The following is a 23,475-nucleotide window of genomic DNA, read 5'->3' as shown; positions in this document are numbered from 1 at the left end:
TGACTCGATGATTTTTTAATCTATTTATTTATTTTTTTAATTTATTATTTTTTTTTTTGTATCAGGGACTGAACCTCGGGGCACTTAACCACAGAGCCATATCCCCAACCCTTTTTTATATATTTTATTTAGAGACAGGGTCTCATTGAGTTGTTGAGTCTGGCTTTGAATTTGCCATCCTCCTGCCTTAGCCTCTCAAGCTGCTGGGATCACAGGCGAGAATGATGGTGCCGGTGATTTTTTTTGGTTGGCTTTGTGCAAAGAGTCAGACCAGGACAAGGTCTTTGCCTACCTCTGCCTTCCTCTGCCGTCCACCTCCTCAAGTAGACTGGCGATTATTCTAGCAGTTTCTGTCCATGTGGGTTAGTTTAGCGCTCCCTGGACCGATTCTGTGGTTATCTCAAATACACTTTCATTTTTAATCCCATTCTCTCCCTGGTCTTCAAAATTAGGTCTGGCTGCATTTTATTTGTTATTTTTTTGACACCTCCAACATTTAATGGTGACTTCTTCGTGAATACTTTGCCTCCTTTCCTCCTTGAGGAATTTCATTTTACTCTTGCTCATAGAAAACACAGAGCCACTCTGGCTGCAGGTTTAGCCAGGATTCTGCTTTGTGGCTTCCCCAAACCCCTGAAGCATGCTGGGAGCTGGGAGTGTGCCCTACTATGGAGGGTTTTTTTTTGTTGTTGTTGTTGTTGGTGGTGGTTTTTGTTTGTTTGTTTCGGTGGTGGTACTGGGGATTGATGCCAGAGACCCTCTACCACTGAGCCACAGTCCCACAGTTTTTATTTTATTTTGAGACTAATTGGCAAATTTGTCCTGGCTGGCCTTGAACTTGTGATCCTCCTGCCTCAGCGTCCCCAGTGTCTGGGATTACAGGCTTTCACCACACCACTGAGATTTTACAACCTAGGTGTCTCTCCCACCAAATGGCTGGAGTTACCATATTCACTCAGTCCTGCATCTTTATAATAACTTAGGCATGTGTTGTTCAACAGGATTTTTCTCTGTAAAATGCTTTCTTCAAAGTCTGTGAAAGCATCATTGTTCCCTCAGAGTTGCTTAAATGACTTCAAGGGCTTGGATTTTTTTCTTTTCTTTCTTTCTTTTTTTTTTTTAAGAAGCTTCTGGTAACAAAAGGAGCTTTTCTAACTGAATGAGCTGTCTCCTCCAGCGAAGGGCCCCTGGCTAACCTTTGCTTACCATTTTAAGCAGCCTCCTGCTAGCTGCACTGAGGAGTATAGTTAAATAATTACTCAGGAAATTCGCTTCAGAGTTGCTATTGCAGATACAAGGTCTACTTCTGGTTTGTTATTATTTCTTTTTTTCTCATGCATATTGCTTAACAACAGCAAGGAAAATTACAGAATGTTTTTTTTATGACCATCTCCACCTGAACTGCACATCTGCCTGAACTTCAAACTTCTTGTTCTTGTATATACATACACCTTATTTATTTATTTATTTATTTATTGTTGTTTCACTCACTAAATGAAAGCTCTGTACGTTGTCTATCGGGTTCAAATTTGTTCTCTCCTGTTTCTAGCTTTTGCCTGATATAGTTGCATTTATGAAGAGTTGATTAACATTTGATGAATAAGGAAGGAGATGGAAACTTTTTGGAACTTGAGGTTTGTTTTTGTATGTTTGGTAGAATTTGGTCGTGGTAAGAGTCTACTCATCTCTACAGCCATGGTCTCCCTCTTAAGATGGGTATGAAGCTGGAAAGTCAGCGTCTTTCTGGCTCCTTACTGGAGGCGTGGCCATGTGAGAAAGTGGGCTGGGTCCCTGGAGACTCCCAGAGACAGGCTGGTGACCACACACTGCCCACCCGCCCTTCTGGCATTGTGTTCATGCTGTTGTAATTTTGGTGCTTTGTTTATTACTTGCAGCCAAACCTAATTTTAACAGGTGTGTTGATTTAACATTTGTGTTTATGAAGACCAGGGAGAGACTGGGAATAAAATTTAAATGTAGAAGGTGCAGTGGCAGCTGCCTGTCTGTAATCACAATGGCTCAAGAGCCCTAGGCAGGAGGATTGTAGGTTCAAAGCCAATCTCAGCAATTTAGCAAAGCCCTAAGCAACTTAGGAAGACCCTGTCTCAAAATGAAAAGGGCTGGCTGGGGATGTGGCTTAGTGGTTAAGCACCTCTGGGTTCAATCCCTGGTACTAAAAAAAAAAAAAAAAAAAGTAGCTGAGATGACCACAGAAAACCATGTGAGTTAGAGGTGTTCAGAATCTTTTCCTGGTTTCCTTTAAGGGATTTCAAGTTCTCAATTACTTACCTTAATTTAGATCATATAAATAAGGATGATCCATGTTCATAGCAGCACAATTCACAATAGCAAGACTGTGGAACCAACCTAGATGCCCTTCAATAGACGAATGGATAAAAAAAATGTGGCATTTATACACAATGGAGTATTACTCTGCATTAAAAAATGACAAAATCATAGAATTTGGAGGGAAATGGATGGCATTAGAGCAGATTATGCTAAGTGAAGCTAGCCAATCCCTTAAAAACAAATGCCAAATGTCTTCTTTGATATAAGGAGAGTAACTAAGAACAGAGTAGGGAAGAAGAGCATGAGAAGAAGATTAACATTAAACAGGGATGAGAGGTGGGAGGGAAAGGGAGAGAGAAGGGAAATTGCATGTAAATGGAAGGAGACCCTCAGGGGTATACAAAATTACATACAAGAGGAAGTGAGGGGAAAGGGGGAAAAATATAAGGGGGAGAAATGAATTACAGTAGAGGGGTTAGAGAGAGAAGACGGGAGGGGAGGGGGGGGAGGAGGGATAGTAGAGGATAGGAAAGGCAGCAGAATACAGCAGACACCAGTATGGCAATATGTAAATCAATGGATGTGCAACTGATGTGATTCTGCAATCTGTATACGGGGTAAAAATGGGAGTTCATATCCCACTTGAATCAAAGTGTGAAATATGATATATCAAGAACTATGTAATGTTTTGAACAACCAACAATAAAAATTAATTTAAAAAAAAGCCATTATAAATTGTTGAAGATACAAAACCATTACATAAACAATAAAATAGCAGTATCTGAAAAAAAAAAAAGAGGATGTGAGGGGAAAGGGAAAAAAATCAAGGGAGAGAAATGAATTACAGTAGATGGGGTAGAGAGAGAAGATGGGAGGGGAGAGGAGGGGGGATAGTATAAGATAAGAAAGATAGCAGAATACAACAGTCACTAGTATGGCAATATGTAAAAACGTGGATGTGTAATCGATGTGATTCTGCAATCTGTATATGGGGTAAAAATGGGAGTTCATAACCCACTTGAATCAAATGTATGAAATATGATATGTCAAGAGCTTTGTAATGTTTTGAACAACCAATAAAAAATGTATTCAAAACTAATAAATAAATAAATAAATAAGGATGATCTTGACAGTGGAGCGTGCTTTTATTTCTTAAACTGGAGCTTTCCTATAAATGCTGATTGCCTAAACTATGTTTTCCTCACCTTCTTTACCACCAAAGAACAAAGAAATTCTTTTTGAATGGAGTGGTGGCTTGGGTGATGCAAACAGTGGGGAGGGGACGATCTATGAACTGTTCCTTAAGATGAAGCCACTTTTCATGGGAAAATTCTTTTTTCCTCATTTTCGAGTGAATGATACCTTTTTTCCCCCTATAAAATCTTCCTTTTAGCAGAGACAACAATGAAACTGAGAGCTTTAACAATCTCTTTGGAGCAATGGGACATTAAAATTAGAATACTTTCTCCTGAATGCCTCTGGACCCTGAATAGGTGGACACCATGATATCAAGATTCCCATCAGGTTGGGCCATTTGGGGCACTTCACTGGTTTGGACAGTACCTCCGCTGTCAGCAGAGTGTCACTGCTGTGCTCTCCTCCGAACCCCCCAGCTCAAACAAAACAAACAACAACCCACCAATTATGCTGTGCCCTATCAAATTGCCACTTTGTCTTTACATTTAAAAATGGTCAAATATTGGCAGTTTTATTCAGTTCAATCTACCAAAGAGGTTTCAGTTTTCTTGCTTTTTTGAAGCATTAACTTCTTAAAATGGCAAGTATGAATATCGCCAGTGTGGAGGGACACAATGACAATAACTTAGTTCAGTGGTTTTAATTGGCTTTATTTTCAGCTCTAGAAGCTGGCACTACTTTGTTCTATAAAACAGAGAAAGTGTTCTAATGGGCAGAGCAAAGCAGGATTGTCTTATAAGACAGAAAGGCTGAAGAAAGCAGAACCAAAGAACAAAAAGTAATGAGTCATTTCCAAGTTATTTCCTTGTAAGGTGGAGACAGAAAAATAGAAAAATAACTGATTGGTTGACATCAGTTTACTTCAGGTTACTTCTTGTAAGAATTAAAGGCAGAGACGCTTCATAATCATGCCAATCAAGTTTGATGCTTTTCTTGGAAGGCTAAACAGCTTAATTTTCAGCATGGTGATATAGAAATTTAGCATGAGTAACTCCATTTTGATTTTTAGTCTAGTCTGTGCAAGAGCTTAGTCTAAAACAATGGCATCCTGTGATTTTTAATTAATACAAGTAACAAAATATTATACATAAAACAACTGTCGAAATTTGACATTTTAAAAATAATAATTTATAGATAAAAAGAAAACAAAGCTCAGAGAGTTTGGGTTATTTGCCTTCATGAACATGCTGGGAAATGCAGCTTGTGAACCTGCTTCTGGCTGAACCTGAAACCCATGTTCAAGGCCCCCACTTCCCTTTGACTGGTGTGCAATGTAGTGAACTCCTTGGTCAAGTTTAGAAGGGAGTGATCATGGCAGAAATGAACCTTCTTTTGTTTGGGACCTATCAGAAAGTCTTGAATTTCCTCACAGTCATGTGACTGCTTGAAATTAAAGAAGCATTTCATCAGGTTGTTAATTAATATTAATAAACATCTTTTTAAAAATGTACAAATACCTTATTTTCTTATTATGAAACAGAGGGAAAAAACAAGGAGAGGGCTGGGGTTGTGGCTCAGTGGTAGAGCGTTAGCCTAGTATGGGTTCGATCCTCAGCACCACATAAAAATAGATAAATAAAATAAAGGTCTTATGCACAACTATAACTAAAACAAACAAACAAACAAAAAACCAAACCAAAAAAAAAAAAAAAGGGGAAAGTACAGCTAGGCAAAAGAAAAGAAATTTGTCAGAGGTGGTCTCGCTAGTCAGAGTCAGCCCTGGTTAATACTTGGATGTATATTCTTATCTCTATGTGCCCCCACCTATTTCCACATGTTTATGAAGCCCCTCTGTGCCAGACATGGAGCAGAGTGCTGGGATGCCTTGGAGAACAAGCAGGCACAGTCTTTGCCCTCAGTCCATAGGAGATATGGACCCCATATCAGCCCACACTGATATATTTGAAGCAAAGTGTTATTAGGAGGAAAGGCTGTGATACAGAATTAAAAGGTAAGAGAGGTGTGGAGAATGTCTTAATTTAGACAGCAAGGCTAAGGAGTTGACATTACAGCTGAAGTGGTTAGCGATGTCAAGACCTGAGTGTTCAGACAAGGAAAGGCAAGGCCAGCGAGGGGCTCAGAACATGCCACCCCAAAACATGCTGCTTTGGCATGGTGATTACTTTGAGCTGAAGGAACTTGAGACAGTAGATGCAGGAAGGGTCCTCTCTCTGCCCTCCCTCTTTCTACCTGAAAGCAGGGCATTAAGTCCTGTGAGAAGGTGACCTCCCTGGGCCAGGAAGAGGAAGTCGTTCTCCTGGAGATGGAGAGTCAATGTTGAAATGAATGTGTACAAATGAACCTTCCTAAGGTAATCTTTAGCTTCCATTAGTTTCTCCTATTTGTTTCCTAGTCACTTTTCAATCATTTACCACCCTTAACCCCATTCCCCCTTTCCTTTGTCTTGTCAAATTTCCACGATTTGTCCCTCTTTCTTAAAATGGAATACAAGCCTCTGGCCTTGGTCTAACTGCTACTTTGGAGTTTGCATTTCTTTCTATGATGGTTTCATGCCACATAAATATGTTAACATCCAATAAAATATGAATGCTTTTTCTCCTGATTTCTCTCCCCGCCCCCCAGTACTGGAGGCTATACCTAGGAGTGCTTTACCACTGAGCTTCACCCCCAACCCTTTTTAGTTTTACTTTGAGACAGGGCCTTGCTAAGTTGCCCACGCTGGCCTTGAACTTGAAATCCTCCTGTCTCAGCCTCCAGAGTAGCTGGGGTTCCAGGTGTGTGCCGTTGTGCCCGGTTTAATTTGTCTTTTAATTGTCTTAATTTATCTCAGTTCAATTTGTAGGTCCTAGCCACAGACCATAACAGGATAGAGAAAAAATCTTTCTCTTAGGGCAGGGAGAAGTGGGGTAAATTTGACAGTTTTTCCAGGAGGAGGAGGAAGCGGGAGGGCAGCCTGGTTGGTCTGGAGTGAGGCAGGGGATGTGGCCAAGACTTGGCAGATTGGAATTCTGTCTCATGGGAACATTAATTACATTATATATGTAATTTTAAAAACAAAAATGAAAAGTTATGTGTACAGGATAAATTGTAACATATTTTTCTTTTTTAAAAGTTGTTTTTTGTGGTGATGAGATGGAACCTAGGACTTCATGCAAAATAAGCACGCAGTCTCCCACTGAGGTACATCCCTAGCCATGCAACCTATTTTTCTTAATTACCAATATACACATGTTGTCTCCATTGTCTTCCCGATGGAAGGTGTTAGTGGGCATTTCATCACTGTGATGAAAATACCTGACAAGAACAACTTAGAGGAGGGGAAGTCTATCTCAGGGTTTCAGAGGTGTCAGTCCATGGTCAGCTGACTCCATTGCTCTGGGGCTGAGGTGAGGCAGACCGTCATGGCAGGAGGGCCTGGAGGAGGACAGTTATTCAGCTGACGGCATCCAGGAAGCACAGAGAGATCAAGATACCAGGGACAAAATATCAACCCCCAAATGACGACCCAGTGACCTACTTTCTCCAGCCACACCCTACCTGCCTACAGTTATAACCCAGTACAATGGTCCTTTCAAGTTGTTAATCCATCAAATGGATTCATACCCTGGTTACAGCTCTCATAAGGTAATCATTTTACCTTTGAACATTTCTGCAGTGTCTAACGTGAGGTTTTTTTAAAATTTTTTTTTAAAGTGGGACACCTCATGACTAAACCACAACACTTTCACCACCTGTTTCTTCATAACTCTGCCTATTTCTTACTAGTGAGTCTTTCGCTGCCATTGTATCAGAGCATACTAGACTTTCTGTCTACCAACAGCCACTTCCTTGTATATGTGTTTTTGAAAGTAGTTCCCTTGGGACTGAATAAAAACCAATAAATCGGATTAAAAAAAAAAAAAAACTGGCCTCAGGAATCTTAAAACAATTGAATTGAATTTATTCCTAAGAAGTTATTAAGGAATTGGAGGTACTACTGATCAAGCCTGGAGTGGTGGTATGCATTTGTAATCTCAGCATTCAGGAGGCTGAAGTGGGAGGATCACTTAAGAATTCATGACTCACCTGGCCAACAATAGCTTTGTTCTTGAGATCCTTTCTTAAAAACAAAAAATGAAGTTGGAGCCTCCTGAAACTTCTCTGTGCACAGTTCAAATGAGAAGTGATTTTGAGAAGCGGGGTGTGGGGGTAAGGGTAGGGGGGCATAGTGACACATGCCTGCAATTGCAGCAACTTGGGAGGCCGAGGCAGGAGGATCATACGTTTGAGGCCAGCCTGGGCAACTTAGCAAGACCTGTCTCCCACAAAAATATAAAAAGGACTGGGGATGTAGCTTAGCAGTTAGGTAGAGTGCTCCTGGGTTTAATCCCCAGCTCTGCCATCCACTGCCCCATAAAAAGAAGTGATTTTTACTCTTTGTTCCTAATCTTTGGATTCAGGGCAACAGGTCTAGTTGTACAAGTCCAGGCTTCATAGGGAATTAAACAAGGGTCACCTGGCTAAAGGAGCCTGCCAGAAAGCAAGTGGTAGGTGGGTTTGGTTCATTCTTCAAGGCCCACTGGATGGTGCTGGGCAGTCTTGTGTGGAGTTTGTTTTCCAGGGGTTTTGATTCTCTATCAATCTGTTATTAAACTCAGGTCCACGAGTTCATACCATGAAAAAAAAAACAATGTCTGAGAGACAAGCAGGGGGTGGGGGGATAAAAACTTTGTCCAGTGGCCAAACAATGGAGAAGTGGGACGCCATGCTTGCCAATCAACTTCTCGACTCCAGGGAATTAGGGTGCTGCAGATGTAGGGAAGGAAGAATGAGGGGGAGAGAGGCGAACACAGCGGAGGGATATTCCTGTCTTTTTGGGAATAGTGGAGATCTTCTGGGAGCTCAGATGCTCTTCAGTCCTTTCATAGCCTGGTGTTTCTGGCTATGAGGCTGGTAGGTATCTTTAGCCTTCAAGTGGGAGGAGAGATGCTAAGCAAATCTAGGTCAAGTTAGCCCTGTACTATTATAGTTCTAAACAAATCATTTCTTCAAGGTCAACATGTCTACATGGAGAGCTGAATGGAATCTGACCCAAAGGTTAAGACAGCAATGAAGTCAGACACAATATAGAGGCAGAGAGCCAAGCCTTTCCATGCCACATCAGCCCGCCAAAGTGAAGAGTCAATGTTTCAGCAAAAGTGGGCTCCAAGTCCCTAAGAAGTAACTTTGGCAACCATTATCATCTTTTTTTGAGGGGGTGGGGGACTGGGGATTGATTGAATCCAGGAGCACTCTACCTATATCCCCAGCTCCTTTTGTTAAAATTTTTAATTTTTTATGTTTTAATTAGTTACACATGACAGTAGAATGCACTATGATACATCATATATAACGGAGTATAAAAATTTCTCATTCTTCTGGTATACATGATGTAGAATCCCAATGGTCATATAGTTATATATGTAAATAGGTTAATAATATCTGATTCATTGTATTATCCTTCTTCCTAGTCCCATATGCCCTCCCCTTCCTTCATTCCCTTCTATCTAAAGATCTAAAGTAATTCTGTTCTTCCCTAACCCCCCAAACCCCTGCTCCTTAGGAATTAGCATCTGCCTATCAGAGAAAACATTCGGCCTTTGGTTGGGGAGATTGGCTTATTTCACTTAGCTCCATCCACTTACCTGAAAAGGCCATAATTTCATTCTTTTTTTAAGGCTGAATAATATTCCATTGTGTATATATACCACAGTTTCTTTATCCATTCCTCTACTGATGGGCATCTAGGTTGGTTCCATACTATAGCTATTGTGAATAGTTCCATACTATAGTTGCGTCAATTGGTGGATCCATTCCAAGTTTCCTGAGGAATCTCCACACTGCTTTCAAAAGTGGTTCCACCGATTTACAGTTCCACCAGCAATATGTGAGTGTACCTATTCCCCTACGTTCTTGCCAACACTTATTATTGCTTGTATTCTTGATAACTGCCATTCTGGCTTCCCTCAGCCCCTTTAAATTTTATTTTGAGATAGGTTCTCACTATGTTTCCTAGCCTACCCTCAACCTTGCAATCCTCCTGCCTCAGCCTCCTAAATTGCTGGGATTGCAGGTGTGCACCACTGTGCCCAGCAAATTTTGTCTTCATAACCCATGTATCAGAGGTGCTACCTACAGCAAAACTGATGAGAGACTAATATTGTGCTGCCCAGCTATGTGACCTTAATATTAGTGATTTTTAAGCCAACTAAGAGCAAGTGAAACCAGAGGGTTTATTTAGGTTTTCCCTGGTAACACCTCTCTGAAAAAGAAACTTTTCCTGGGAATGTTTATTTTTAGGAAGTAAATTTATGATGTTGGGACATGTTTTCCAGCCTAATAAGGAATGCTTCACCCAGTGATGCAGGATCATTTATCTGGCTTTTCATTTTTATTTTGGCCTCATTTTGTCCCAGATAGTGGAAATCCATTTTAACATTCTAAGATTTGAGGGCCCTAATGAAATATTAGAGTTCATTTGTTGTGCCATTGGAAAGAAATAGTAATAGTTTTAATTATTTCACATTATGAGCTCGGGAGTCATTCTGGATATAAACTTTTTCCAGGGTGTTCTTGACTTGGGAACTGATCCACTCATTTTGGTGGTTTGTAAGCATATTGACTGTGTTTACTAAAGATGTATCAAATAATTATAGACTTCCTTTTCTTAAACACTGTATAATCAAATGTGGCTCATGTAATCATTTGGTTAAGGATATTAGTGGACTTCAGTTTCTGAACATGAGGACAGGAGAGAGCCTAGCATGGTGGCCAGGAACAAGGCTTCTGGGATCACAGCATCAAATCCTGGCCCCTCTACTGAATAGTCTTGACTTTTTTTTTTTTAAGAGAGAGAGAGAGAGAGAGAGAGAGAGAGAGAGAGAGAGAGAGAGAGAATGTTTCTTTTTTAATATTTATTTTAATATTTATTTTTTAGTTTTCGGTGGACACAACATCTTTGTTTGTATGTGGTGCTGAGGATCGAACCCGGGCCGCACGCATGCCAGGCGAGTGTGCTACCGCTTGAGCCACATCCCCAGCCCTAGTCTTGACTTTTGATAAGTTCTCTGTGACTCAGTTTTAGCACCTGTAAGATGGATTTGTGTGGGCAAAAGAGTGTGCTTTATAAACTTCCAATTAAAGACAGTAGAATGAATCTGAAATAATGTTCCTATATTCATACATAAATACACCACCAGTGAAAGTTTACATCTTTTACAACCATGAGATCCTAATTAGAATAAGATATACTCCATGTATGCATTATATGTCAAAATACACTTTACTGTCATGTATATATAAAAACAACATAAAATAAAAAATTTTAAAATAAATAAACCTACAAATTTTGGGGAGTGTGGTCGACCAAGGGCCCCTGTTGCTGACCTCTGAACTCTATCACTGTGTGCGCAGGACTTCATGGCTGCTTCTAGTCAACTGTGGCAGGAGTTTTAAAGGAAAGCCAATTCCAAGACCGCCTCTTGCCTCTTTAACTTTGTGTGGCTTGCCTGATTCAAACTTTTTTTTTTTTTTTGTGGTGCTGGTGATTGTGGTGCTGGTGATTGGGGTGCCTAGTGCATGCAAGGCAAGCACTCTACCAACTGAGCTATGTCCCCAGTCCCCCTGATTCATATTTCTATCTAACCTTTCTGCCCCAAGTCCTTACTGGATCAGTCTGAGGGATTTCCCAGCCTGGTCCAGCTCCCTCCCTATTTTCCCTCACGTAGGCATTTCTTCTAATAGGAGGTTGTCAGATTTAGCAACAAAGTCCAGAATATTCAGTTAAATTTGAATTTTAGATAAACAAAGAATAACTTTTTATTATAAATATACTAATGTTGCTGAATGCTCTGTTCTTGTCCCAGATGCCAATCCAATAATGAGGGCACAGTTTTGAGAAAAAGGAAAAAGAAGGTTTATTGCATGCAGCAAAGGAGAAATATAGAGACTCCTGCCCCAAAGGCTGTGATTTTGCCCATCAGCAGGAATAAGGGGCTTTTAAAGAAGTGATTCAAAGGCTATATTCCCCATTTCTTTGTTGGAGCTGTAATTCAAGTTGTAATTGTTAACTTGGGAGATAGTCATTTCTGAGACCTTCTGGTGCCATCCCCAAAGTCTGGATTACTTTGTTCCTGTGGTGAGTGTGTACTCAGAGGCAGATAAGTCTGCCTAAAATGGGGAAGAAAGGTAATCCTGTTTTCCCTGAGATTAGGGACGGGAAGAGATTAGGAAGAGCCAGGAGAGAAGAAGAGAAAGAAACATGTTCATTTAAAAAATAAGTTGCAGTGGCAGAGCAGCAAGGGCTATATCAAAGCATTAAGTAACAGGGATGCAAGATTGGTTCAACATATGGAAATCAATAAACATAATCCATCACATCAATAGACTTAAAGACAAGAATCATATGATTATCTCAATAGATGCAAAGAAAGCATTTGACAAAATATAGCACCTCTTTATGTTCAAAACACTAGAAAAACTAGGGATAGTAGAGACATACTTCAACATTGTAAAAGCTATCTATGCTAAGCCCAAGGCCAGCATACTCTAAATGGAGAAAAATTTAAAGCATCCCCTCTAAAAACTGGAACAAGACAGGGATGCTCTCTTTCACCACTTTTATTCAACATAGTCCTTGAAACTCTAGCTAGAGCAATAAGACAGATGAAAGAAATTAAAGGGATATGCATAGGAAAAGAAGAAAAACTATCACTATTTGCCAATGGCATGATTCTATATTTAGAACTTCCAAAACATTCCACCAGAAAATTTCTACAACTAATAAATGAGTTCAACAAAGTAGCAGGATATAAAGTCAATAAATCAAATGCATTTCTATACATAAGTGATGAATCCACTGCAAGAGAAATTAGGAAAGCCACCCCCCATTCACAATAACCTCAAAACATCAACAACAACAACAACAACAACAAAACACTTGGGAATCAATCTAACAAAAGAGGTGAAAGACCTCTGCAATTAAAATTACAGAAAACAAAAGAAAGAAATTGAAGATCTTAGAAGATGAAAATACCTTCCATGCTCTTGGATAGGCAGAATTAATACAGACAAAATGGCCATACAACCAAAACTATTATTCAGATTTAATGCAATTCCTATTAAAATTCCAATGATATCCCTCATAGAACTAGAAAAAGCAATTGTGAAATTCATTTGGAAAATAAGAGACCCAGAATAGCCAAAGCAATCCTCAGCAAGAAGAATGAAGCAGGAAGCATCACAATACCAGACTTTAAACTATACTACAGAGCAATAGTAACAAAAACGGCATGGTATTAGTACCAAATAGACATGCAGACCAATGGTACAAAATAGAAGACACAGAGACAAACCCACATAAATATGGTTATCTCATACTAGACAAAGGCACTAAAAACATACATTGGTGAAAAGATAGCTTCTTCAACAAATGGTGCTGCGAAAATTGGGAATCTATATGTAGCAAAATGAAATTAAACCTCTATCTCTCACCCTGCACAACAACCAACTCAAAGTGGATCAAAGACTTAGACACTAGAACAGAGACCCTGTGCCTAATAGAAGAAAAAGCAGGCCAAAATCTTCATCATGTTGGCTTAGGACCTGACTTCCTTAACAAAACTACTAAAGTGCAAGAAGTAAAATCGAGAATCAATAAATGGGATGGATTCAAACTAAAAAGCTTCTCCTCAGCAAGGGAAACAATCAATGAATGATGAGAGAGCCTAAATATTGGGAGAAAATCTTTAACATATGCACCTCAGATGAGCACTGATCTCCAGGATATATAAAGAACTCAAAAAACTTAACACCAAAAAAACAAATAATCAATAAATGGGTAAGAAACTGAACAGACTTCACAGAAGAAGAAACATAATTGATCAACAAACATATGAAAAAATGTTCATCATCTCTAGCAATTAGAGAAATGCAAATCAAAACTCGAATTTCATCTCACTCTAAGTCAGAATGGCAATTATCAAGAATACAAGCAATAATAAGTGTTTTCAAGGATGTGGGGGAAAAGGTACACTCACATATTGCTGGTAGGACTGCAAATTGGTGCAACCACTATGGAAAGCGGTATGGAGATTCCCCAGAAAACTTGGAATGGATCCACCATTTGACCCAGCTCTCCTACTCCTTGATTTATACCCAAAGGACTACATACCAGTGACACAGCCACATCAATGTTTATAGAAGCTCAATTCACAATAGCTAAACTATGGAACCAACCTAGATGCCCTTCAACAGAAGAATGGATAAAGAAAATGTTGTGCATATACACAACCTGAAAGAAGAATGAAATGATGGCATTTGCAGGTAAGTGGATGGAACTAGAGGATATCATGCTAACGGAAATAAACCAACCCCCACAAAACCAAAGGCTGAATGTTTTCTCTGATAAGCAAATGCTAGTGGGGCAAGGGGAAGAATGAAGGAACTTTGGTTTGTGCACAGGGGATAGGAGAAGGGTGGGGCTGTGGGGATGGGAAGGATGATAGAATTACCCTATATACATTATTACCCTATATTCATGTATGATTACACTACTGGAGTATCTCTGTACCATGTATAGCCAGAGGAATGAGAAGTTGTGCTCCATTTGTGTAAAATATGTCAAAATGCATTCTACAGTCATGTATAACTAATTAGAATAAATTAAAAAAAACCCAAAGTGTAAGGTGGACCACTATTACAGAATTAAATGATTAAAAGATGTAAACTAACTAGGGATGGACTTGACACATAATAAGTGTGAAATCATGGAAAACTCTACTTAAGAAGGGATCTGTTGGTCAAAGAGAACATTTTAAAATGCTGCCTAGAGGTCCTCCAACTGGCTGCACTTACACTAACTCACACCGGCCTGCAGCTATACCTTTAAGTTGACCAATCAGCCATGAACTCAAGGACTTCAGTGCTGGCCTGCACCAATCATTGTAGATTTTTGCCTTCTTAAACCCAAGCCCTTTGTCCTCTCTTCAGAACACATTTTCAGTTTTACCCAAATCTGTGTGTCTTGGATTGCAATTCTTAAAACCCTAAATAAAGCTCTTTTATCCTTTATAGTCTTGATATTGATTGACATAAGTGCTCAATCTATATTAATTTTATCATAAGCAGAGGGTATGATTGTTACCAAAATCTTAGGCCAGAGATGGGCTAGGGATTTTGAGGAGTCCAAACAGATTAGGTCCACTCACCCCAAAAATCAAGTGGAAAAAGTAATTGTGAAGTAGGAAAGGAATTTATTTAGTTTAGCCTTACTGGGAAGAATGGGAGTGGGTGGGTAGGAACCAAATGTACTCATCCCTGTGTTCAGGGGTCTAACAAGAACTTCTCAGGATGTAGGTAAAAAACAGAAGTGTGGGGGCAAGACAAGAAGTATGCCTGGTTGAGCAGAATTGGTCAAACTGTGTGTGGTTGATAATTATCTCCAGATTTGGACATGAAGAACCTTGTCAGCAATAAGAAAGCTGCTGTTGCCTGAGGTTAGTTTTGACTTTTTTCACAAGATGTTTATTGATCAGACCTGTCATTCCTGGAATCCAAGGAAGAGAGAATCCAGAAAAGAAAGACTCGGAGAAAAGGAGAAGTCAGAAAGGCAAGACAGCATTAGTTCCTTCAGATTCGGAGCAATGACTGAGGCTTCTAGGCTCCAGTGGTCTGGAACAGGAGATGGTCAAAGCTGACAGCTGACAATCTGTTAATTAGGATGTCCATGCAAATCTCAAAAATCTCTTAGTTACTCTTATCTTTGTGCCTCTGAAGGAGGAGGATGACCAACTTTAGATGAGCAATCCTTAAAAGATTAACATGTCTTAGTGTACAGTTGGACAGGAATCGGGCCCAAAGTTTAAGTTAGCAAAGAAGACAGATGCAAAATGAAGACAGAGATGCCAAGATTTATCCTGCTTGTACCTGGCCTGCAGTAGCCATTGGACATCTGTGTGCCCAAGTGAAGAGTCAGTAGCAAAATCAGCTACTATTTACTAAGTCACTACTACATGATCAGTACAGAATTCATTTTCCTTGACCTTTTTTTGGGGTCAGTCTTTCTCCTATGGAGGAGGGGAAATAATTCCTTTTCTCTGCCTTCTTAAGTTCAGGTCTGGAGCCCTGCAAATTGAGTTGACAAAACATAGATTAACAAGAGAAAGGGCTGGGATTGTGGCTCAGTGGCAGAGAATTTGCCTAGCATGTGCAAGGCCATGGGTTCAATCCTCAGCACCACATATAAATAAATAAAATAAACTTATTGTGTCCAACTACAACTAAAAATAAATATTAAAAAAATAAGAGAAAAATATTTATTTAATATGCATATGGAGGCTTTGGAGAACTGAAAGAAAAACCCCTGCAAAGGCTGTCAGATCTGAAGGCTAATATACCGTTTTATCAAAGAATGGCACATTTGTGGAAAAGTGACAAGGCAAAAGAAAAAGGTTTTGAGTTTCTAGAAGCAGTAAATTGTGGGACACTAAATATATGGAGAAGCCAGTGGAAGATAAGAGTTCTTTTGTGAAGATTTGTTTATGCAGATTCAAGCCAGTGCATTTCCAGTGATAAGAATTTTCTTTTCCTCCTGATAAGGGAGCAGAGAGAGGTGCACCTTCAAAAAGAAATTTATGCCTCACATTTAGGCAGATTGGAGGAAGGATAGAGAACTATTTCAGCAGACTCCTCTTTTTCAATTGTCTTCAGCTCAAAACAATTCTTTGCATAAGTGGCCTATTTGGGGGTAACATATTCTGATTCCCTTCAATATGTTTGATTTAGAACTGCCTTTCAAACTCTAAGTTTGAAACTTAGAGTTATTTTCATCTGATGCAATATATGAAGAGAATCACTTTCCCTTCGCAGCTGGTAAGCAAATCCCAAGTACGGATTGTTGCCTTGAAAAGCCCTCTGGGGACAGAAGATGGGCTTCCAGGCTGGGGAGGCTGGCTGGCTGGAGGGCTACTGCCTATGGTGTAAGCTCAGGAAAGGTCTCAGTGGGTGAGCAAGGACCTTGGCAAGGAGCAGACTCTGAGAGATGTGGGGACAAAGGTAGGAAAAGCAGCACAATAGCCCTAGGCTGGGAAGTGCATGATGAGAATTCTTCCCAGTACCCTTCCAGGCACCAGAAAATTTATACATTCAGGAATGACAGACATGGAAGTGGCAACCCAGGTACCACAAGGAAGTAAAAAGTGGAGTCTGTAAATACACTCTGAGCAAAAACTAAATATTAAAAAAAAAATGCATGGGGCCACATAGAATGCCTCAGTAAATTTCAAAAGGAATAATATTATTCTGTGTTATCTGACCATAATTGTCAATAAAATGAGCAATCAATGACAGAAATCATAGAAAATAGTGTATAGCTTCCTCCAAAAATTAAAAATAGAAGTGACAGATGAGCCAACGGTTCCACTTTTGCATGTATATTCAAAGGAAATGAAAGCAACATACTGAAGAGACAGTTGCGTTCCATGTTTTTTGCAACAGTAGTCACAATAGTGAATATGGAACCAACCTAAGTATCCATTAACAAACAAATGATAGGATAAAGAAGATTTGGTACATATGCCCAATGGACTACTTTCAGCCTTAAGAATGAAGGAAATCCTGTCATTGTGACCACATGGATGAACCTGGAGGACAGTATCTTACTTGAAATGTCAGGCACAGAAAGACAAGTACTGCTTGATCTCACCCATACGTGGAATCTAAAAAAGTTAATTACATAGAAGCAGATGACAGGAGAATTGTAGTAATCAGACCCTGGAGGATGGGGAGATTGGAGAGAAGGTGAGAGGATACATTTCAGTTTCACAGGAGGAATTAGTTCAAGGGATCCATGGCCCCACGTGGTGACTGTTCTGATATTTTGTATACCTGTGTATGGTTTAGAAATGGAATGTCTCCCAAAGGCTCATGGTTGAAGGCTTGATCTCCAATGCAGCACTGTTCAAAGGTGGGGCTTTGGGGAAGTTATTGGATCATGAGGGCTCTGACCTCACATATGGATTAATCCATTGAGGGATTCACGATTTGGTGACATTATTGGAAAGTGATGGAAACAGTAGGATATGAGGCTTAATTGGAAGAAAGAGTCCACTGGGAGCTTGACCTAGAAGGGTATATCTTGCTCCTAGTTCCTTTCTCCCTTTCTCTCTCTGTTTCTCAGACACCGTAATGTGAGCAGCTGAGTTCCACCACACCCTCTCTGCCATGATAGTCTGCCACACCACATGCCCATAGCATGGAGCAAGCTGACCATGGATCAAAACCTCTGAAACTGTGAGCCATACTAACATTTTCCTCCTGGCTGGGTGTGATGGGGTATGCCTATAATCCCAGCAACTCAGAATGTTGAGGTAGGAGGATTGTAAGTTTGAGGCCACCCTAAGCAACTTAGTGAGATTCTGTCTCAACATATAAAATTTAAAAAGCACTGGAGATGTAGCTCAGTGATAAAGTGTACCCCTGGGTTTAACTCCCAGTACCCAAATAAATAAATAAATAAATAAATAAGTAAACTTTTCCTCCCCTAAGTTGATTTTCTCAGGTTTCTTTGGTCACAGTTGTGAAAAGCTGACAAATACAATCTGAAAATTGCCAAGGGTAGATTTTAAGTGTTCTCGTTACACCAAAAAAAAAAAAAAAAAAAAAAAAAAAGGTTAATTAGCTTGATTAGCCTTTCCACAATGTATACATATACCGAACACCTTGTTTTCTACCATAAACGTATAAAATGTTCTCTTATTAGAAGAAAGAATGACCAATAACAGAAAACTACCTTAAACGTCTTACTTGTTAGAAACCAAATAACATTACTAAAGAGATCTTAAAATTAAAAGAGAAGACATTAAGAAGTATATGGAACTAAGTGACATGAGAGGTCAGTCCCAGATGTGAGCTACACAGACTGGAGTCAGGTAGATCTAAATCTTTGAAATGTGGGTGTTTGTTGTGCACTGGAACAGCAAGTCGCCAAAGAATTCCAAGGCCTTGCTGCTAGTACTTACTAGAAATGCTGGTGTGAAGGCTTGCTGAGCATGTGCACATCCACATGCATGGAATTCCCACACTTCTCTTGAAGGATATGGATGTTTTTGAATCATCACTTGCTTGACCATATGTCACAGGTTGCTGGGGATGGTTCTGGTTTATGACTACTTTCCTGTAAAATTATCAATAGACATCATCTGTCACTTTCATAAGTGTCGTGGTATGGATAAACTATGCCATACTCCTAAAAAATCAGTTATGTCTTAGGTTGGTCATAATCTTGAAGTGCTGGCATTTTTGTATTGAATAATGTCTTTGTGTTATTTTTACAGTTTTCTTTTTCCCCTTCTTTCTCTATCTTTCCTTCTCTCTCTCTCTCTTTTCCTGGTACTGGGTATTGAACCCAGGGACACTTACCATGGAGCTATATCCTAGCCTTTTTTATATTTCATTTTGAGACAGGGCCTTGCTAAGTTGCTAAGGCTAGCCTTAAACTCACAATCCTCCTGTTTTAGCCTCCTGATGCACTGTGCCAGGCATTATTAATATTTTCTTTGATACTTGTTTTATTTTATAATTGCTGCATCATTACCATTTTGAGAGACTTATTTTTCTTCTCCAAACCTTTATGATCAAGTTCCCTCTCCCTATCCCCCACCATGAGAAGGTTGCAATGGATGAGGTGGACAAGCTGGAGGAGAGGAACTTTGTTTCCTCAAATGGAGAGACACAGGTAGTGAGTCACACTTTCGACATCCACTTCCTGTTGTGGTCCTGACTTCCTATTTCAGTGCATTCTCATTTCTGATCCAGAAGAAAACACCTCAGCATGCTTAACATTTAAATTCTATGAAGAAATGTATTTTCTTTGATGTGAATGCAGTCAACTTAAATTTTATATCTGCAAGTACAGCAAGGAATATAAACCAGAACAAACTGACTGAATTCATCACTGGGCTCCTGAGAGGCAACTCAGGTCACCTGGCTGCCTCCTGTTCTGGGAGAGAACAATGTGGAGCTTTCCAGACTTCTGCCTTTAATTGGGAAATGTGATTCCCTTCTCTCCAGAGAAGCTCTCAGTTCACAGTCTCCTTTAGACCTACACTACCGACTTTTCATCAAAGGAGATTCCAGCTTGCAATGTGCTCCGGCATGCCTCACTGACATTTTTATTCATGGTCTGTCGCAATGATGGTTTAGAGCGGTTCTTATCATTAATAAATCTGGAATAACTAGAATAGTGTGTGACCATAAAGACAGTCCTGGGTCATATCCTTAGGCTAAGAAGAAATCTGGATGCCCTAGAGGAATGAAAAACATGAACGTAATATAATGTTGGCTGCTCTTTCTTATTTCCTTTTGGTCCTCAGAAAATTCACTGTGTCTACTGTATGGCTCTTTGCTTTTTGAGGTTCCTTGGGGGAAAATGCCATCTATGAATAAGATGTGTGATATATATTTAATGTTTCAGGGTGGGCATATAGATACACCCTAGTTTCTAGATGCAGACTTATAGCAGTCTGGGGTATTTTGAAAGATGGCTAGAAGCAGGAAGTTACTAGATAGGATTTTGAACTCTGGAAGTCAGGGCCAGGAAGTCTAATACTAAAAACCCACCAAATGAAGGGAAGACAGAGGGAATGGGCATAGGAAAGACAGTAGAATGAATCAGACATAATTTTCCTATTTCACATATGAATACGTGACCAGTGAAAATCCTCATCATGTACAATGGCAGGAATGGGAAGTTATATTCTATGTATGTAAATAGGTCAAAACACATTCTACTGTCATATATATCTGAAAAGAACAACAACAATAAAACCCACCAAGTCTCTTTCTAGGAGAGATTTATGTATTGCCTTACACTTTTTTTAAAAAAATATGTTTAGTTGTAGATGGACCTAAAATCTTTATTGTGTTTATTTAGTTTTATGTGGTGCTGGGGATCGAACCCAGGGTCTCAGACATACTAGGCAAATGCTCTACCACTGAACTAGAAATTTTTTTTCATATTAATTTTTTTTAGTTTTTTTTGCAGACACAACATCTTTGTATGTGGTGCTGAGGATCGAACCCGGGTCGCACGCATGCCAGGCAAGCACGCTACCACTTGAGCCACATCCCCAGCCCTCTACCACTGAACTATAACCCCAGCTCCCCTTACACTTTTAAAGAGCTTCACAGTTTACAATCAGGGGCCAGTGAACCAGTTTGAATTTAAACATTTTATTTTCTTCCAATGGACACTCTCTAGAGTGAGTGGTGCTATCATAGATTTGAATCCAGGAAAGCTGATGGGGACCTAAGGATCTGCTTCCAAACACATCTATCTCACTAGGATTCCATGGTCAGTATTTCTTGGACCACACTGGTTCGTTGGGAGGGTTAACTCTTTTGAGACAGCTGGGGGTATCACAGAGGCACTGACTGAAAGAGCCTGATCAAGAAATTCCTCTTTAGACTGAACCCTTGGTCCTGGATTCATCAGATTCAGTATGAGGGACTGGTGGTAGAAAATTTGTTGAAGTGGGCCTGTTGAGAACCATACTCCCGCAACAGCTTGAAACGTAAGTGAGACTCCAGTGTCTAGAAAATGACTCACTATGGCACCACATATTTCAACCTTGGGGAGAATTGTCGTCCTAGCTGAGTAAATGAGCATCTCACCAGGGAATCACAGTGTCTAGTTATTATTTGGTGCTGTGATTACTATTACAGCCAAGGACCAAGAAAACATAAAATAAATAAAAAATATCACCTAACACTGAATATAAGAGTGTTTCTGGGATCCTCAATATTTAGTGAAAACCAAGTTCATGGGAGGAAAAACTAAGCCCATGCTTTTTCATTTCCTCAAACCCAGGTATATGGGCAAGAGCAAGTGTGCCCATGAAGGGTTTCTGTATCAGAAAGGAAGCAGAGTGGCTGGTTGGCCTCCAGGAAAGTGTTCAACCTTGCTGTCTCAGGCCCTGTTTATGAAGTTGGAAGCAGCGGATGGGAGTGGCATATTTTGTCCTTTCTAAATGTCATGAACTGCTTTATGAAAATTTATCCAAACGTCAGGAAGTTTTCCATATGTAAAAAGCCCAAAGGTACAAGAACAAAAGATTATAGCAATATGGATTTAGAAATAGGAAACCTCTTATTTTTCTAGCAAGACCATGAGCCTGGTTCTGTGCATCCACTTCAGTAGCAGGTATGGCTGTCAAAATATTTACCTGGAGGAGAACCAAGCAGAAAGCTGGCAGCCTTGCCCACAGGCCTATCCAGCCACATAGTTGCTTGTCTTAGGAAAAATGCAGCGCCAGCTTTCTTCGTTTCCTTGTCACATCATGGCTTTATGCCATTTTATAGCTTTAAGGGCTTCACAGCTGTCCTTATTTCATATTTGCCCACTTTCCCCACAGACAGAATTCAGCCAACGTTTGATATTCATTTAGGTTCTTTGTAAAAATGGAAGATTGTGGTTCTAATCGAACCCATTCATGTTCTTTTCATTCCTGGCTAAATCAGGGGAGGGAATATTTCCAAAATCCATCCTCTCGAGGCCACGAGTTGAGGTGGTTTGGATTCCCTCCCAATCTAATACTTTGCCCCTCAGAAGGAGAAATGAATCAGGGTCTTACAAGGAGAATCGCTCCAGGTCTTATGGTTGTTCTGAATGAACACCCAATTCATCCCACTCTCAGAAAACTGCTTTCCTATCATTTGTTTTTGGGAATTAATGATTATTGCTGAGATTGAAATATAAGGAAGAAAATCAGTAGCCTTGAGGGGACTGAAGCCTCTCAAGGAGTCCACAGATAGTGCCAGTTTCTTATAAAACTTCACTCGAAAATCCATTTGGGCAGTAGGATCAATACAGTCAAAGGCCTGCAAGAGAACCCTGCCTTGAGATTAATTTCATGTTGTAGTGCTCAAGAAAATAGTGTTAGAGGAAAGCATTAATATCCTATACTGCCCGTGGATCAAACGAAAGGGTATAAAATGCAATAGATAGGCTCTCTTAAGAGTTAAAAAACAATGACCGCCGAAGGATGTGCATGTTGACCCAAAGCTTACTCACTTCTTTTATCAAGATTGATAATAGGATTCTGGTCATGGGAAGCCATTGGAGCCCAGATGGAGACCAATTTACTGGGCTTAACACACTAGGTCACTTTGGATGTGGACAGGCAGGTAGGAATCACCTTGTGTTTCATTGCTGAGTTAATCCCTTTTCCTCTCTGTTATTTAATTTTCTTTTCTCCAGGGTGACTTGAGGATTTACACAGCATTTTATTCAGTTCAGCAGCCACTCGGCTCTGATGGTGCAATCAGCACTCTGCCTTCAATTTTCTTCTGTCAGTAAACTACCTCTCTGGAACAACTGCCTGGCAAACAAATTGGGTCACAATATGCTTGTCTGTAAAGCCGACAGCCCATCACATCCTCCACGCAACGTTACCCAGATCAACTGTGTCAGAGCCCCAGCGTTGTCATGTGACTCTTGTTCTTATTTCTTAGCTTAGCGAGAGATGGCTTAATTTCCCCATGGGCGAGTTTAACCCTTGAATGGAAATTTGCCTTAAAAAAAATGGAAGAATGTGCAGATTGCTCATTCACCACTGTTCTCTCCTACAGTAGTCAGAATAACAATTTATCATCAAGCAATCCAGGAAATATTTTCATGACTCCCCCCCACCCCCACCCCAACCTCTGCCAGACTGCTGTCTGGCTCTGACTGACTTCCTAACTGAGCTTTCACTAAATAAATAGCTTTTCAACAAGTCCAGCGGGGAGGCAGATTGGAAACTGAGTATTGTGGCTTTTTCGGGTAGTGAGACTATGATGGATAGAGTCCTTGCTTTCTGTTTAATCATAAGTAACCCATTCGAGCATTAGTCTTTGAATAGAGAGTAAGTGTCGATTATTATGAAGCTTTGATTCAAGTCCCCAGTCCTCTTTTCACTCAGGCTGAGCCAGCTGAGCACCTAACAGCAGGCGGTCACTGGACCCTAGGTATGG

Source organism: Callospermophilus lateralis, chromosome 5 (genome assembly GCF_048772815.1).
Source record: "Callospermophilus lateralis isolate mCalLat2 chromosome 5, mCalLat2.hap1, whole genome shotgun sequence".
Taxonomy (NCBI): domain Eukaryota; kingdom Metazoa; phylum Chordata; class Mammalia; order Rodentia; family Sciuridae; genus Callospermophilus; species Callospermophilus lateralis.
Note: the sequence above shows the minus strand (reverse complement) of the source record.